Raw genomic sequence first — 16868 nt, 5'->3', positions numbered from 1 at the left:
CTGTCTCCTGGCTATAGGAGTGACTCATCTCAGGGCTACCAAGTCATATCAGCTCCTTCACACAAGTTCCTTCTTGTTTCTTTCCTCTTCAAATTTTGCTCTGCATGTACAGGAAAATCTGAGACAATCAATCCCATGATTACATTTTAAGGCAGATTAAGTGACTCAGAGGATCTCACCTCACTGCAGATGCCAATAGCACAACCGTCTCTGTCACAGATGGTTGCTCTGGTCTCCCTTTTAGTCAGTGGAGAGAAATAAGGCCCAATTCACCTTCACTGGGTTAAATACCAGCATTATCATGAGACGAACCATGTTATGAAAGTGTGGGTTCCCTTGTTGACTCCTGAGACAGCCAGCATTGATAACTACACTTCATCCTACCCCAGGTGAGTCAGAAACAAGTGCACATGCATTTTGAGATCTGATGAAATAACCTGCTGTTTCACCCAAATGTAGTCTCCTGCCCCTCTCTACATGACTTACTGCACTTCCTTTTCTTGTATTTTTGCTGCATAAACAGTGGTTTGGCAGATCCACTGGACTAATTGGCATAGGGAGGTATTACATGACAAATGCAGGGCAAAAGGAAGTTCTCTTATGCCCATATAAAAGAACACACTACCTGTTGGGATAAAATGCCCTAGGCAGCCTTTTGCTCTGCTCCACCCTCAAATCAACACAGGTTTCTAGTCTAAAGTAATATACAACCAAAATTTATATTTGTATCAGAATAAGCTGGACATTCTTCAGCCTCAGGTCACCTTGGAAAGGCTCTCTGGAGTTGCTGGACTGATACAGCCAGTCCTCCAGTGCTGAGGCTGTTCCAACTATTATGTACAATGGGAAAATCCCAGGAGTGCCAAGGGCATCAAAGCCTGGCACTCTCTTGGGACATGGGACACCCATCCTGCAGATGGCAGTGGCTGCTGTCCTCTGTGGTGGCAGGAGAAAGCACAAGGTGGTGGCAGAACCTTTGAAAACTGTCCTATAAACCAACCAGAGTCTGATTTGACCTCTTGTTTTGCTGTGATTTCCATTGTGTTCAGCAGCCTGGCACGGCAGGCAGTGCACCTGGGAGCCAATGTGTTGAGCTGGGTGCCTACCAGCACTGATTAGGTCTTTCAAAAGAATAATTGATATTTTGCCTATCTATGGGTTTACAGACCTAGTTTCAAAAGAGGCAGCAAATATGTTCTTTTCAAGATCTGAAATGCTCCCTTAGATGGTTTCCCTGGGGCTTTTTTCATTTCTTTATTTTGATTTATACATCCAGTAAAAGAATTGTATCTAATCCCAACTCTAAAGCCAATGGCTACTTTTTAAGTACAACTGTAGCACTGAACAGTTTTGCTGAACATTCTTTCTGGAGAGAAAGAGAAAAAGACTCTAGCAACAAGAAAAAAGCCATAACATTTTAACAACAAATTTGTATCAAATCACAACAGGGTGTTTCAGGATTATAATGAATTTCAGTGAAAATAGAGTTAAAGTAGGATTAAGGCAATTTAAATACAGTTAGCAAAGTGCACCCCAGATAGGTAGGTAAAAAAGACAGAATAGAAGTTCCACAGAGTTTACAATAACTTTGCTGTGAAGCCTTGGACCAAACCAAACAATGTGTACATTCACTGAGGAACACCCAGAAAACCTCACATGATGTCATTTCTGAAACAAACCACCCTGAGTGTGGTGAACCCCAATGGACACTGCTGTGCTGAAACAATCAGATTCAGACCCAATGACCTCCATTTCTCAAACGTGTCATCCCACCAATTTGTGGCCATGCTGGTTTTGAGAAAGAGGGTGTCAGAAACTACTTTAACATCATAGTTAGTTGTGATTCATTTTTTTGAGGGCCATTTTATAAATGTATTTATGTTTATAAAACATATATTATGCTTTCTTCCTTCTAGGCCACTAAAAGCCACATCCAGAACAAGGTGTTTCATAACCCAACCTTCTCATCTTTCTTATCCCCCTTGGTTCTCTGGAAGAAAACCTTTTTTCTTGTCTCCCTCACTCTTTGATACAGTCCCAGAGAGCAAGATATCTGTGAACTGCAGTTTGCCTCCAGGTGGTGGCCCGGGCTGGGGATGCTGTCCTCCCTGCTCCTGATTACACTGCACCTTGCAGGAGCCACAGCTCCACCTGCTAATGATGCCCTTGCCAATAGCATCAAAATGATGTTTTACAGTTTGATAAGGCTGACAAAATATTTCAGCTGGCTGAGGCGGAGGGTGAAAACTAAAGTGCTGGGTGAGAGCAGAGTGGTGCAGAAGGCCCTCAGATCTTTCTTTCTGGCCCCTGAAACCATGCCCTGCAGGGCCCCATCCTGACATAAGAGGCAGGAGCTTGTGCATAGCATTTTTCAGGAATGTCTCCATTATTTTTAATGACCGGGCATAATTGCAGCACAGATTTTGAATCAGAAACCTGGAAAGTTTTTACAAGCTCTGTCTAAACTTTTGCAGTTCATCTCAAGGACTAACATTACAATAAATGTCATTCTCTAGTTTATAGTCATAATCGTGGAGCAAGAGCTGATGATTGTTAATTTTATGCTTTCTTTCTTTCTGCTTACTCATTATGTCAGCATATTTCATTTCTGCTACGTTTTCTGAAATCAATCTTCATTTTAATGTATAGTTCCCTATTGCCTTTTTTTCCAGTAAACAGCTGAAGATATAGTGTTGGCCTCTAACACACAGAATCCATTTATGATAGTTTACATAATCAGATTTTCAGTGCACTGTAAATCTGTCTTTAAATGCTTGCATTGCTCCAGGACTAAACTGGTTAAATTTTGGAACTGTTTTTCATCATCTGTGTACATTTCACTATTTAAAGGAACAATTAAGATGCTATTTTGGTGGGGCTTTAGCACTTCCTATGTGTCATTGATTATTTTTCCCCTATGGGGAATTTCTGCAAATGAATCTTGTATTTCAGAATAACAACTACTTTGGTCATAAATATTTTCTAAGCTACTAAATGTCAAACTTTCTTTGGCAGTAGTGTAATTCATCTCTTGAATATAGTGGTTGACTTTTGCAATTAAACAAAGTGATGAAATTTCACAGAGAGGAACAAGCAAAACTAGCCAAAATGTTAACATGCAAATGGGTGATGAACCTGTGAAGCATCTGTGGGAAGCAGGAATGTGCTCCCACAGGCTGCCTGTGGATTCTTCTCATGTGTATGGCACCCTGCTTTTGAACTCTGAGGGGCACCAGGACTAACAAGAGCAAGACACAAGCCCAGGTTTAGGGCACTGCAGTCAGGGCTCTGAAGTGGTTCCTTGCCTCTGTGGAGGACCAGACTTTTCCAAGCAACGTGTTTTACTCTGCTGTATCATTTGCCAGTGGGAAAAAAAGAGCAAGATGTAAGCCAATGGAAGGGCCTGGTAGCCACTGAAGAAACCACCAGAGGAGCATGCCCAAGTATCCCAGGGATGCGTTGCTTCACTACGGTGGGTTTTTGGAGGCTTCAGCTGAGTCAGGGCTCAACAGACACGTGTGCCACCTTCCCATTAAGAAATTGGAGGGTGAAACCCCCAAGCAGCTGCCAGCCAGGCTGGAGCATGGAGGCACAGCTGGAGCTTTCTTGCATTTGCAAGAGTGGGTTTGACCAGCAGCTGATCCTTCACTGAAGCCTCCTTCACTGATATTTCTTCCTCTCCCATATAGGGACAACTCTACAGAAGTACAAACCTTTTCACAAACTGAATTACTAAATTGATTGCAGTAAATCAACAACATTTTGTCATAAGGAAACACACTGACTTTGGTTTGTACTTTCTCATGTAAAGCAGACTCGACAGCAAGCATTTTGAACTTGGTTTATAACTGTGCACACTGGGATGTTTTTAAATCCTTTTAGAAGCTGATTTGTGTGCGGAGAGTAGAGAAAATTGCACTTGGATGTAGCTCGTGAGTGTGGACAGAGGTTAAATACAAAATGTCCAAGTTCAGGGCTGGGAGATAACAGCTTTCCAATGCCACAGCTGGCTTTGGTTGTTCCCTGAGATAACATTACCTTGCAAAACTATGGGCAGAAGAGCAAATGACGATATGAATTTAACTGGAGCAAATCCAATACAACTCAACTGAAGTTGGGTAAGTATCACTTTGTTTACCTTATACCAACACACAGGATTCAATCAAAACAGCCAAACAAATGTTTATTTTCAAGCATTTGGTCCAGGTAAAACCCTAGGTTGTTTTGGAGACTTATTTTAGACACATAGAGTTGCATAAAACTTAGGAACAAAAATACAGGTTGGAAACTGTGCACCAGCACATTATTAAAATTATGAAGTTAAAAACTCTAGAGTTTGGAATTACTGGAAAGAAGCATGGTGGTGCCCTCTGACATGTTCTCTGTTGAGTGGCCTTTAACCACACACAGGACTCTCACCAACAGCCCAGCAAAGCAGGTTGAGGTGTGCTGGGCTTTCTCCATTGTTTGAAACCTGTTCCTTGTGGGCTGTGGCACTTTCTGAGTTCAGCAGTGCTGGCAGGTAGGAAAGTTGTCCAGGAAGTACCTGATGAATTTACAGAGCTTTGAGGGCTGGAAGGCCCCATAGCTGTTGAGTGTTAAATTGCCCTGTTAGATACAGACACAAATTCTGCCTAAAGCCTGAGTAATTTTTTGTGCTGGTGTCCAGGACTTTGCTCCTAGAACCAGGAAAAAAAAAAAAACCAAAAACCAAAAAACAAAGGCAGCATATTGCTTAATTGAGAGTATATGATCCTTATGGACTGGGTGGAACAACACCATGAAGAAAAGCGGGTCAATACCCAGCAGTCTCTGAGCTGCCCACTTTAGTCCCCTGTTTCATATGTTAAGCTATAACTTTGCCCTTATAGAAAAGCATCCAAATTTCTCCCTTGCATTGGTTCAAGCTGGATGTAACTTTGTTCTCTCTCTGTGGGATGTGAACTGTGCTAACGAGTAGTGTGTTGTAGCTAAGGCTATGGATGCTGCTGTCAGGGTGGCCTTGCCCACTACCCTAAGGGTGCTGCCAGTAGGTGGGGTCCAAGTGGAAATTTTGATTGCTCACTCTACCCTGTTTGCTGGAGTTTTTGTTCTTGTAAGGGAGTTCTGTGTTTTTTAAGGCAGTCTCTGGAGGACTTTTCAATGTTATTGGGGCATAACAGCTGGAAAAGACCATCTGCCACAGAATAATTATTTATTCCAGAAGGGAGATCACAGGAACTGAGATATTTTTTACAATCTGTTCATATCAGGAGTGTTTCTAAACAGATATGGATCTGAGCTGGATTCCCAAATTCACATAGGCTTGAAGTTCAATATAACCTAAATCAGGCTGCATGGTCAGGGACTGAATATTCATTCATGGTCATGGACAATGCTGAATATTCAAGTTCCTTGAGTCAAGGAAGAAGAAAGATGGGCTTGGATAAAAGCATGTATGTGCAAGAGAGAAAGAATAATTAATGGAGTTGGAAACTGTGTTGTGCAGCTCTGGGTTCATCCCTGATTTCCAGCTCCAGCATACATAGAAGGGCTGTTCCCAGCTTTCCAAATGAGGCGGACACCATGTGTTCATGGATTTGTTCATGGATTACTTATTGTGTGCAGAGTGCTTCAGCTGAACATCTGTAAAGTTAGGCTCCTTTTGCAGAGTGCTTTGGTATGAGGGGACTGGCTGTCTTGGGGGATCCCTAAGAAGCTGTGTTTATTGTGAGGCTGCTGGTTGCCATCTCATCTGCACAGATTTGTAGTGGAGCTGTTACATGAGCGATTGTGGGGTTTGCATTTTTGCACCTATGGAAAGGTGGAGCTCACATCGCTATGCGAGGCCAACCTTGAAAATCAGAGCTTGAAGGAAGGAATGTGGGAAGAAATTCACTCCGAAGTGAGAAATGTGGATTTTGATAAGGGAAGCACCATCAGTCAGTGTCTAATGAGCATGAAATGTATTCCTGATACTGCATAAATGTAGGAGGCTCTCTGGTATGTTGATGACAAATCAATGGCACCCTTTTACAGGACCTTCTATAGTAAGCACCTGAAAAGACTTAAGCTGCATCTTCCCAGGATGCTGAGCCACTTGAGCAGCTCCCAGGCTGGGAAGGGGACCCCTCAAAGCCATGCACTAGGGCCCAAAGACTAAAACATCTGCCCTGAACACAGAGGGACGGAGTTGGTGCTGAGTGAGGGACATGTGCTGGCAGACTGGGTTTGGAGCTTTTCCTCACTATGTGTATGCTGAAACACCACATGTACATCTTGAAGTGCCTGTTCTACTTGAAAAAGAAAGAAAAGATGTCACCTGCATGTCCCCCATGCACACACACTCTATTAGATTCTCTGGACAATATATTGGTCAGCAATAGACTCCCTGCCTCTCTACAGCATCCAAGACTTAAATTAGCTACTATTGATCTATACATTCTAGGGTAGAAAGTTGAAGTAGAGTAAGATTGGCAAACCAGTCCTTGGACCCACTCAGTCAGAAATACATCTAACAACAAATTCAGGTTAGGAATTCCAAAAGAATGAGGTAAAACACAGGCAGCGTGACAATGTTTGTGCTCTTTCTGTTTGCTGAGCCTTCAGGGTTCCTCTTTTCTCCCCAGTCAGAAGATTCTCAAATTTAACATTTAAAGTGGAAGTGCTCCTGTAATTTCTTGACACTTTTAAATGCATGTGTAAATGTGGTTTCCTAATTAACGATGAAGCTGAGCAGTTTGCTGAAGATGTCTCAGTTCTAGTTTTTGAAGTTGTATTTATAAACAAATTGCAAATCTCTTCAAATCCGTAATTATCTGCCACATATGATGAGCACTGAAAATATCTTCCAAGATGTTGTTAACCCTTAAGAGCTGTTTCAGCTGTGAGTTGTTATACCTTTGTAACTTCAAACAGGGAATGTTAGTATGAAGTTTATATTCACCACATGACTCTGCAAACCAGATTTAAGGGAAAGAGCAAACACTGTGAAACTGTGATGAAATCTGGAGAGCTGGTGAAAGCATACTTGCACAGACAGTGTAGAGCCAAGTGTGAGACACCCTGTACACTCCTGTGGGTTGTTCCTTAACATGAATGGCAAGCTGAAAATGTCAGTTGGCTGCCTCAAATGCCAGCTGTGCCCGCAGGCTCATCTCTCAGCACTTCCCTCCTTACCTCTGAGAACTCCAAAACATGCTGAATAAGCTGTGGGCATCACCCTTTCTAGTGCTGGCAGGGAAGTTTGGAGGTAGGAAGATGGAAGATTGTTCCCAGCTCCTCCATATGTAGGTTATGCCTGGGGCAGCCCAGTGTGAGCCCAACACATGCCCTGCCATGCTCCTCCAGAAGGACCATTTAGACAGTCATCAGAGCTGTAAAAACATTTCCTTACATTTTTAAATTACTATTAGTATAAAGGGCAAAAATTTTGTCCCAGCTCTTGGATTTTTGACTAACATGAAGACTGTGAGAAGGGTGAGGTGCAGCTGTTCCTGATGTCCTGCCTCAGTGCCCCTCAGCAGGCATCCTGTTTGTCTCTTCTTTCAGGATGAGTATTTGGAAGATATCTTTCTCTCCATTTCATCCAGTCTGGATCATGTCACACCTCTGACACCATCGTCACCTACAGATACTCTGACCAACTGACCGGACACGTGTCCTGCTAAGTGCGCTCCACCTGTCGCAGCAGAGTTCACTTATACCTGAGTTACAAGTGGGTGGAAATACGGCTGCTGGTCCAGCAGCAACAGTGGGAAATATGAAGAAGAGTTACAATGTGGTTTGATCCCTATCCCTGAGCCCGGTATGGCCATGGTCAGAGCTGGGATCTGAGCATCCATCCCGCAGGAACGTTGTTTCATGAGCTTTTACGTAGCTCACACGGGTCATGTGTCCTTGTGCAATATGGGATGCTCCAATCTATCCCTTTGAAGACTCAAAAAAATAGACTCTGAAATGTATTGCTGTGTATTTAAAAATGGAGTTACAGAAACAAGTTGCATCTCATAACAAGGAAATTTCTGACAGATATATTCCTCAATTCGTGCTATTTGGACATATGGCAATAAAGTTAAAATGCCAGCATAATCTCCCTCTACACTCTTTAGACTTTTGATAGTAAAAGAACACTTCATGATAATTTCCCCCAACCAACCCTTGGCCTTGAGTATGCTGCAGAAAACATTAAACTGTGTCCAAATAATGAGAATTACTGCTGGCAGTACAAGGAGGAGCTCAGCATCAAGGACAACATCCAGTTTTATCATGCTCCCATGTAGCCTTTTGAAGATAATAAAAAGCGACTACTCCAACCAGAAATTTTTCTTCATCTCTAGCATTTAAAACAATAATCTCCTAAATGATCCTGAAGGCTCAGGGATGACAAAGACCTTTGCATACAATAAATATTTTAATAGCTCAGTTTCCAAATTTATTTCTGGCTGACAATACATACTTCCCTCCCCCTAAGTTTGTTTTGAACCCTGGCTGTGTTTATTTTGGGATGAGGAGAACTTCATGATACTTCTCCATTCCTGAGAATAGAGTTCAACGAAGCAGATGAAACAGTAATATTAACAGTAGTGGCACTCCTTGTTCCTCCTTCAGTTCATCTCCTGTGGTAGGCTGAGCAGTATAATCTTTTTCTTAAGCCTTCCAGGTAGGAACCAACCCGTGGAGCCCCCAACCTTCCCCAGCTCCTGCCATGGCAGGCACCCCAGAGCTGCACAGCTCAGAGAGCACACAATGGCAGGAGGAGGGAACCGAGGTCTTTGCAGTGCCAGAGCATAAGACATTTCTTCCATGAGGCAAATGTGGGTTTGTGGTTCAGTAAAATTTTTGAGACCTGGCTTTTTATTCTCTGCAGTTTTTAATTGTAAACAAAAAAGCCATACACAGAACTGTTTGGAGAAAAGGAGATAAGTCTTAATTTTAGAGTAAAAAATGCATTTCCAGATAGAGTTCGTAGATTTGTGACCTAAGCTGTGGTGTGTATTAATACACCCAAAGTGGTGGCACAAATTTGTTTTGCAAAGATAGCAAAGCAAGGCTGAAATGAGCCCTTCCTGAAGGCAGCAGCACAGTTCCTGTGGGCCTCAAGAAAATGGGATTTTCTTTAGGAATGAAGGTGGATGAAGATCAGGGGTGGATGGAGTTCAGAGGCAGATGAAGTTGTGTTTCTAGTGAAGCACAGCTTCTGGCACTTCTGACACTTCTTCTGGCTAATCCCCCAGCCAGCACCACATTTCTTGTAAAGGCAGCCCTGCCTGAGGAAAAACTCCTACCCCAGCCTGTCACCTCTGTTCTCCCTCTCCTGGGGATGAGTTCAGGAATGCTGCCCAAAGTGGGACCCCAAAGGAAGATGGAGAGGGAGGGGGCAGAGAGCAACTTGCAACACTTCTACCTGTCCCACCTGCAAAGCCAGGGTGTCTCAACTCTCCTCACCACTTCTTTCAGTCCATGTATGGGAGCAGAGGGGAGTTTTGACCATCAGCCACATGTCTGGTTGGTGAAGTGCAGGGAGCCCCTCTCTCCCAGGCTGTCAAGGGACAAGGAAGGGAGAGGATCCTAAGCAGTGCCATGAGGCAAATCAGGCAAATTTATGTAGGTTGTGTTGATTCATAATTGTTTGCTGGAAGACAGAAAAGTATGCATGGAGGGGGAAGGACAAAGAGACTATACTTTGGAGAGGGGCTGAATTGTGTTATCAGGAAATTGGCAAGGGCCAGAGTGATCCTGTGGCTTCATCTTCACCAGCAACACTGAGAAAAGCAGCAGTGTGGCCACTGCCATCACCTCTCCATCACTCTTTGCTGCTCCTTCATCTTCTCCTTCTGCTAGAGCATCTGCTCTCTATGCAGTGAATCAGATGAGAGTGTATAACTCAGCAAAAGTCTGTGTTTTGGTGTTTGTTTTTGTCCAAAAAAAAAAAAAAAAGAGTATTTGTCAACCAGATTAACCATCTGAACAGGTTTGCTTTAAAGCTGTACTAGCAGAGCAAAAGCACTGCCTCAGGTTGGGGATGGATGAGGGAGAGGCAAGGACCCCAGCTGAGCCCACAGTGAACACTCAGAGGAAACCCTGGGGTACCACAGTTGCAGAGCAAAAGCCAGTTCATTTGGAAAACTAATGCCTCTCTCAGGCACATGAGAAAGAAGTTCAAAGCTGATCTTCAGACAAAATATTTCTCAAATTTGTATGGTTATCCTTAGTCTGTCAGCACTATGCTTTGTATGCCTTCCACCTATATCTTTCCATAGATTTTTCATTCTTAATTAAATAAGAGTTGTTGCAAGAGGACAATGTCTACAAAGGTGAGTAAGAAACAAGGAAATCGACAGTAAAACAGCCACAGTCAGTGAAAGGTGGTGAATTCACTCTAAGTGAGGGAAATGTGGGAGGGGCAGGTAAGCAAACAGAAATAGGATGACTCACTGCCTGGAAGATCTTGCTGTGAAGATGGTGGGGTCCATCCCCACTACAACTTTATTGCTGTTGGCAGAATCATTCTAAGCCCTATGACACCCCTGTTCTTGGTGTGGCCAGAGGTGTGCTGGGCCAGCATGCTGCAGCAGGAAGCAGTCACCCACACACCAGTCCCATAGAGATTTCCCCCACTGCCCCCAAGTTTGTCTTGTTAACGTTATCTGGAAGTTCAGGGCTAAGGGTGCAGCTCTGTCTCCCAGTTTCCTTCTGCAATTTATCTAATATCTCTTTGGCAAGCTTATGTGACCATTGTATATTGCTCATGCAGTTCCCAGCACGTGCTCCAGATTCGGCATTTATGGCTTGCTAATTCCCTGCAAGTTTCCCTGATGGGGATGCAAACATTATCTGACCACGTACTTTGATACCCAAGATAAATGTTTCCCTTGTCTGATGATATTTTCCTTACCTTTAAGATTGTAAATGTTCCTTCTGTCCATAGGAAGCACTGGCCCATTGCTTTAAGGGGTCTCTGTGATGTACCCTAGGCCTATTGCTGGCCCACAACCATGGGGAACAGAAATGCTGTAAAGGGGGGCCACAACCAGATAGCTGCACTCAGCACGTCATTGTGAGCGTGTGTAGAGGGTGTGCAGAGGCTGGACATGGTGCTGAATTTGGGGAGATGCCACCTCCCTTCCTATGTCAAGGTATGTGCTGCCCCAAGGGTGCAGGATTTGGCTCCACAGAGAGTGGAGGAGATTGGCAGGGAGAAGCTCTGGGAACAAGGAGAGGAAGGACTTGGGGCAAGGAGGGGGGCTGGGACAAGGGTCACAAAGGGAGAGTGTGGTTTGAGGGATGACAGGGGTAGAATGGGCTTTGGTGAAGGGACAAGAGGCCAGGGGGGAAACTGGAGTGTGGGCTGTTGGTGTGGGATGTTATGGGTGAGAATGTTTGGTGGGTTGGTGGTGGTTTGAAGGGTGGGAGTAGTTAAACAGGAGGGTCTGTTACAGAATCACCCAGAGTAAAGACCTGGGGAAGAAAACTTCCCAGCCTCAGGTCCAGCAGCAGGGTGTTTTCAAAGGACCATAGTGATTTTTCTTCAGTGGGAGTTGTCACTTCAGATGTTGCAAGGCCCCTCAGCATCCACATATACCCTCAAACCACAAGCCAACTGGTCCGTGCCTGAGCCCACAGCTTGTTATCTGCAGGCAGAGGGCGGGAAGAGGCCCTTCCAGAGTGTTGGAATATCATGATTGCAGCCATCAGCCCTATGTCATGCAGCCATGGGATGCCCATCACAGGTGGAGGCTGAACACACAGTGAGGGCTGTGATGGGGCTGTCACCCTGGTGGGGACCAAGCACCAAGCTTCAGGCATGAGGATGGTGCAGCAAGGGCCTGACCTCTGCTGTCACCTCCTGGCACCAATTCCTCATCCTCTGGCTGATTTCTAGACCCAGTCCAGCATATTGTGCATCTTGCAGGGATTGGCAGGCTTTGAAACTGCAGCTTCCTCACTTGGATGGGTGATGACATGATGAGGTTGACAACTGTGCTGGAGGGAGGGATTTAGTGCACCCTTCCGGTGCTGTATTAGTCACAAAGGTCACATCTATTAACAGACAGAGCTGTACTGCGTGGCAAGTGGGTCACGTTACCAGCTTCTTGTTTCCACCCAGTAATTTATGCTAAAAGGGAAGTAATGTAGTGTCAAACAGTTTCTCTGGGACCAGAGGTCTCAAGGTAGGGAATGTTGCATCCATCCACTGGTTAACAGGAGCAGGAAGCGGAGGGGGGAAGCTACCAAAAGACTTTGCCTATACAAACTATTTACTGAAATTCCCCAAGGGGACATAAGAGCAAGAAGAGAAGCAAGAATTGCTGAGAGAAACTTTTCTCCTACTGCCTTTGTATTTACAAGGAGAGCTCAGGCAGATCTTGCCCCATGTGTGCTTTCTAGCAAGATCTCCTCAAATCACATGTTGGGCATCCGTGTGTCACTACCTGTCTACACAAGCTAAAGTTGCCTGAGTAGCAGAAATGAAATGAGAAAACTCAATTCCTGCTAAGGAGCATGTCTGTAGGGCAAGGCTTGGGTTGCTGCCTGAGGAAGAGTTGGCAGCAGCCACCACAGCTGTGGGAAGAGGTTACCTCCCTGGTGGTGGTACAACTGTTAGTGCTGCTGTGTGGTAAATGAGATCAGAGATTTGAGCTGGCTGGAAAATGACTTTTTTTTATTATTTTTATTTTTCCTTTTTCCCCCCCTTTCAGCTGGGTGAGTTTTCAGCCAAATCAGTTCCCCAGGCCAGTTCATGGTGCAGCTGCATGTTGACTTGTGATGGCATGACATGAAAATAGCACAAAAATAGACTAAAGACACAGATGGGAGAGACTGTTTCAAAAGTGAATGCTCACCAGACTGCAGCCTGAATGACCTCTGAGGCGCCTCCTTCCTAACAGTTAACAAAAGCTTTGTTAGGCAATGTCCTCAGTGGCTGTGAGGCTTTGCATTGGGGAAGGTCTGCTCTTCTTCCAAACATCTGTCTTCGTGTGCCAGCTTCCCCTCCCCACTGAACATGTGCAAGAGGAGCAGATGTGATAAGGGAGACAAACAGGAGAATGGATTCTGAAAAGCTGGTTGAGACCCAGAGATGTAACCTTCTGCTGAAGAAATGCATCCTTAAATAGTGGAGATCAAGGAGTGGTCTATGCAGAGATTCCCAGCTTTGCAAACTGGGCATTTGAGCAGCATACAGGAGAGCAAACAGGATACAAGACACAAGCAGAGATGTAAATTGCGGTGTCAGAACCAAATTGCTGATGAAAAGAAGAAACAACCTGTGTTCCTGAGGGCTAGTGGCATCAGGCTGAAGAACAGGGCCAGGTGAGGTGAATGGGTCAGATGTTTGTGAAGTCCTTCATGAGGTGCTGCACATCCATCTGTGCATGCTGTCCTGGGTACACCGGAAGAAAACTAACAAACCTGGAGAAATCCTAACAAATTGTGTGAGAAATTACATTCCTTGGGTCTGAGAGGCTGGTCTCCTCACAAGCATTATGTTTTACAGGAATCCTTCTGAGCCCTGAGCTGAAGGACATTTTTCAGTGAGCTGCTTCCTTGTGCATTTCCCAGTGCACAGCTGATGTGAACAGACATGGCACGTCACAGCCTGGAACGATTTCCAGTCTTGGTGCAGGTCAGCAGCTATGCCATGTCTGCAGAGCAATTTGGCACATTTCTAGTTTAACCCAGTAATCAGATCAGCTTCTTAAAATGTTTTTTTTTTCAGCACTCCAAGAAAAGCAGTCTACTTCAGCTGAAAGAATAAAAGACTCCTCTCTCAAAATACTGGCCATAATGTGGGCACTTATTGAGAGACTGCATGTAGGAGTCATAAACCAAACAAAGCAAGATCAGTCATACAGAAAACATAGCCTCAGAACAGGAAAGGTTTATTTCAGTGTCGTTACCTAAAATAATTTTTGTCTGTATGAGAAAAAATCATGATATTTAGGAATATGTCCTGGAATGTGAAGTATTCTTCAGTTCTTGGAAGCAACATATTTATTCTGCTGATTGATGCAATATCAATGTTTTGAGTAACTAATGGATAGTGGTTCCTTCCATTTAAAAGGAACACTTGGAGGCCTTATTTCTTAAACCCATATGCCCTTAAGGAAAATTGAAACTTTTGAGGATTTCACAGCTTGCCTTGGGGCCATGACTCTGTAACTTCTTAATACTTGATTACATCACATTTGAAGTAAAGTAGAGGTAACCCTGCTTATTTCAAAGTGCTTATTAAAAAGATTGAAAAAACCCCCTGTGCTGTGGGCAATACCTACATAGTAGTTATTACTTAGGATCCTGCAGACTCTGCAAAGGAACATATTTAAATTCCAAATTTACTTGGATCTGATCAGGATTGAAACCATTCGGATCTGGTTGATAGATAACAAACACAGATAAATTGCAAATTCTGCCTGTACAGACTCACCTGTGCTGTGTCTCCTGTTATCTTGGAGATATTCTTTGACCCTGAAACTCCTCACTTAATGCCTTGCATTTATGTCTCTAGGGCTTAATCTGCTGAAGTCAGTGAAGTTTTGCTCCTGATTATAGTGGGGCATGTCTGGGCTCATCTATCAACTCCATTGATGGAGTTGAAACTGCAGATTTTCTTCTGCCTCCTTATCTACACCTTTGGACTGCAGTTAAACTCTGCCAGTTTCACCCAAACCCCTGACTCCCTTTCCTGCTGTGCTGCATGCTGCCACTTCAGCTCCCTTTGGGATCCCCATATTTACTTGAGTCCTGTCTTACTTATTTTCACTCCAGGTAAGAACAGCTGTGCTGCTTTAGACCATCTAACCTGTCCATCTACTCTGCCTCCAGCAGGAGCCATAAGCAGACTTGTATCAATCAGTTACTGCAGCTTCCAGCTGTTTTCAGCTCAGAGGATTTCCTGAACCTGCTGGGGTTTGCCTGTGGAGTGGACCCCTCCAAACACTTGGGTGAGCATGTAAGCTCCTTGCATTCTCAGTGTGCTTTGGAAAGGACCTCTTCAGCAGGTCCACTGCCTGCTGCATGAAAAAATTCTTCCTATTGTTTTCCTTGATTGTCCTGGAGACACAATCAACACTTGATCCTTACCCACTCTCTTTCGTGTTAATAATGATTTCAAAACTTTCCCTGTAGCGTGTCCCCCTCTCACCTCTTTTCCAGCTCAAGAAGTCCTACTCTCCTGCACTGTTGCTTGTACAAAAGTTGGGTCATACCATTGGTCATCCTGTTATTTGTCTCTGAATCTTGTCCATCTCTTCTCTGTACTTTTTGAGGGTCCAGAACTGCACAGAGTATTCAAGGTGTGGGTGCAAAATGGATTTACACAGTGGCACAGTGATGTTTTCTACTTTATTGGCTTTTCCTGTTGTAGTAATCCTAAACATTTATTTGTTCTTTGACTGTTGCTGAGCAGTGATTTCATGTTTTCAAGAAGGTGTGTGCAGAAGTTCTACCAAGGCCTTCCTCCTGAGTAGAGGCACTGAGCACAGAAACCATTATTTATGCATGAAACTGGAGCTGCTTGTTCTTAAATGCATTTGTTGCTTTATATCTGTCTAGACTGAATTTCATTTGCCATTATTTGAGCTGGTCATTCTCTCTCTTAAGATCCTCCTTGAGTTCTTCACCATCTGCCTTCATATTCCCTACCAATAATTCTGTATTATCAGTAACATTTTTGACCTCCCTGCTCACCTCCTCTTGCAGCTCTCTGCTCTGGCTTTGCTCTGCTGCTCACATCTGCCTTTTCCCTGCTTTCCCCACTCCAAAGAATCACTGTACCTTCAGATTACTTCACATGGACCCATCTTCCCTCACATTTGTCATCTGCAGCCTAAGCTATTCATAAAAGCCATACTCTTTTTTTTTTTCCTGCTTTCTACTCTCTTTGTCATGTGGCTGTAATAATGTCAAACAGAGTTGTACCAAACCTTCGGTGTCTGGAGGAAGACTGTCCCTGCTGCAAGGCCTGTTGGGAGGAAAAGAAGGGACAAGACAGGATATTCCTGCCAGGCAACTGAAGTAACATTTAGGAATTTCCAAAATTATTCATGATGTCATTTTTAGTTTTTGAAGGCTATAGAAAATAAAGTTGTGGATTTTTGTTAACAGGAAAAAGAGGATTTATTATCCTTTTTTGACCCTAGTGGTTAGCCAAAGTTTGGATTGTTTCAGTCAATTCTCTTGTGTCAGGATTGTTTCGAAACCTAGCTGTTTATTTACAAAGAACAGGCACTGCTTTCTTTGCTTAACATGAGGAAACACTTTGCTCGTAGCTCCAAGCTCTTTTCCAGCAAGTGGTTCATTCACATTGTTTGTACTACCAGGCAATACCCGGCATATCTCAGCTCCCTCAGAAGACTTGCATCACGTGCCTGTGTTTTGGATGGTGGATCCTATTGTTCCAGATAGTTTATTCCATAAAGGAAGTTAATTGTTCCCTGTTGCCTGGTGAGAATGACTAGGGCTGCAATACCTTCTGTTTCCAACAAGCTTTAACATGATTTATGATGGAAGGAACTTCATAAGGAGCCAATGGTCTTCCAGTTGTGTTGATTTTTCAAGAAGGAGCATACTCAGTCTGAAAATTCTTTTCTTCACTATTGTCTTTCACCAGTAAAGCACAGTTCAGCCATGAAAAGCCTCCATCTCCCGGACATCCCAGCTCTGTAGAGATCCTGGTAAAGTCAAGCCTTGCAGTAGTAATAACATGAAATTCCACCACTGGATGCAATTTTAGACAAGACTTTCAGAGATTAACCTCCTTGTTAGGCTTCCCAGTGGAAAAGTTGAAAGTAGTACATTGCACTGTTTCTTGTTTTCAAGAATTTTTAAGTGGACTGTCTCTAATGAAAAGGTTGGGGAGACAAGGAGTTAATTCGGAAATCAGAGTT

Source organism: Myiozetetes cayanensis, unplaced genomic scaffold, assembly GCF_022539395.1.
Source record: "Myiozetetes cayanensis isolate MyiCay16 unplaced genomic scaffold, myiCay2020 scf3, whole genome shotgun sequence".
NCBI classification, from domain to species: Eukaryota; Metazoa; Chordata; class Aves; order Passeriformes; family Tyrannidae; genus Myiozetetes; species Myiozetetes cayanensis.
This window is presented reverse-complemented; position numbering follows the sequence as displayed.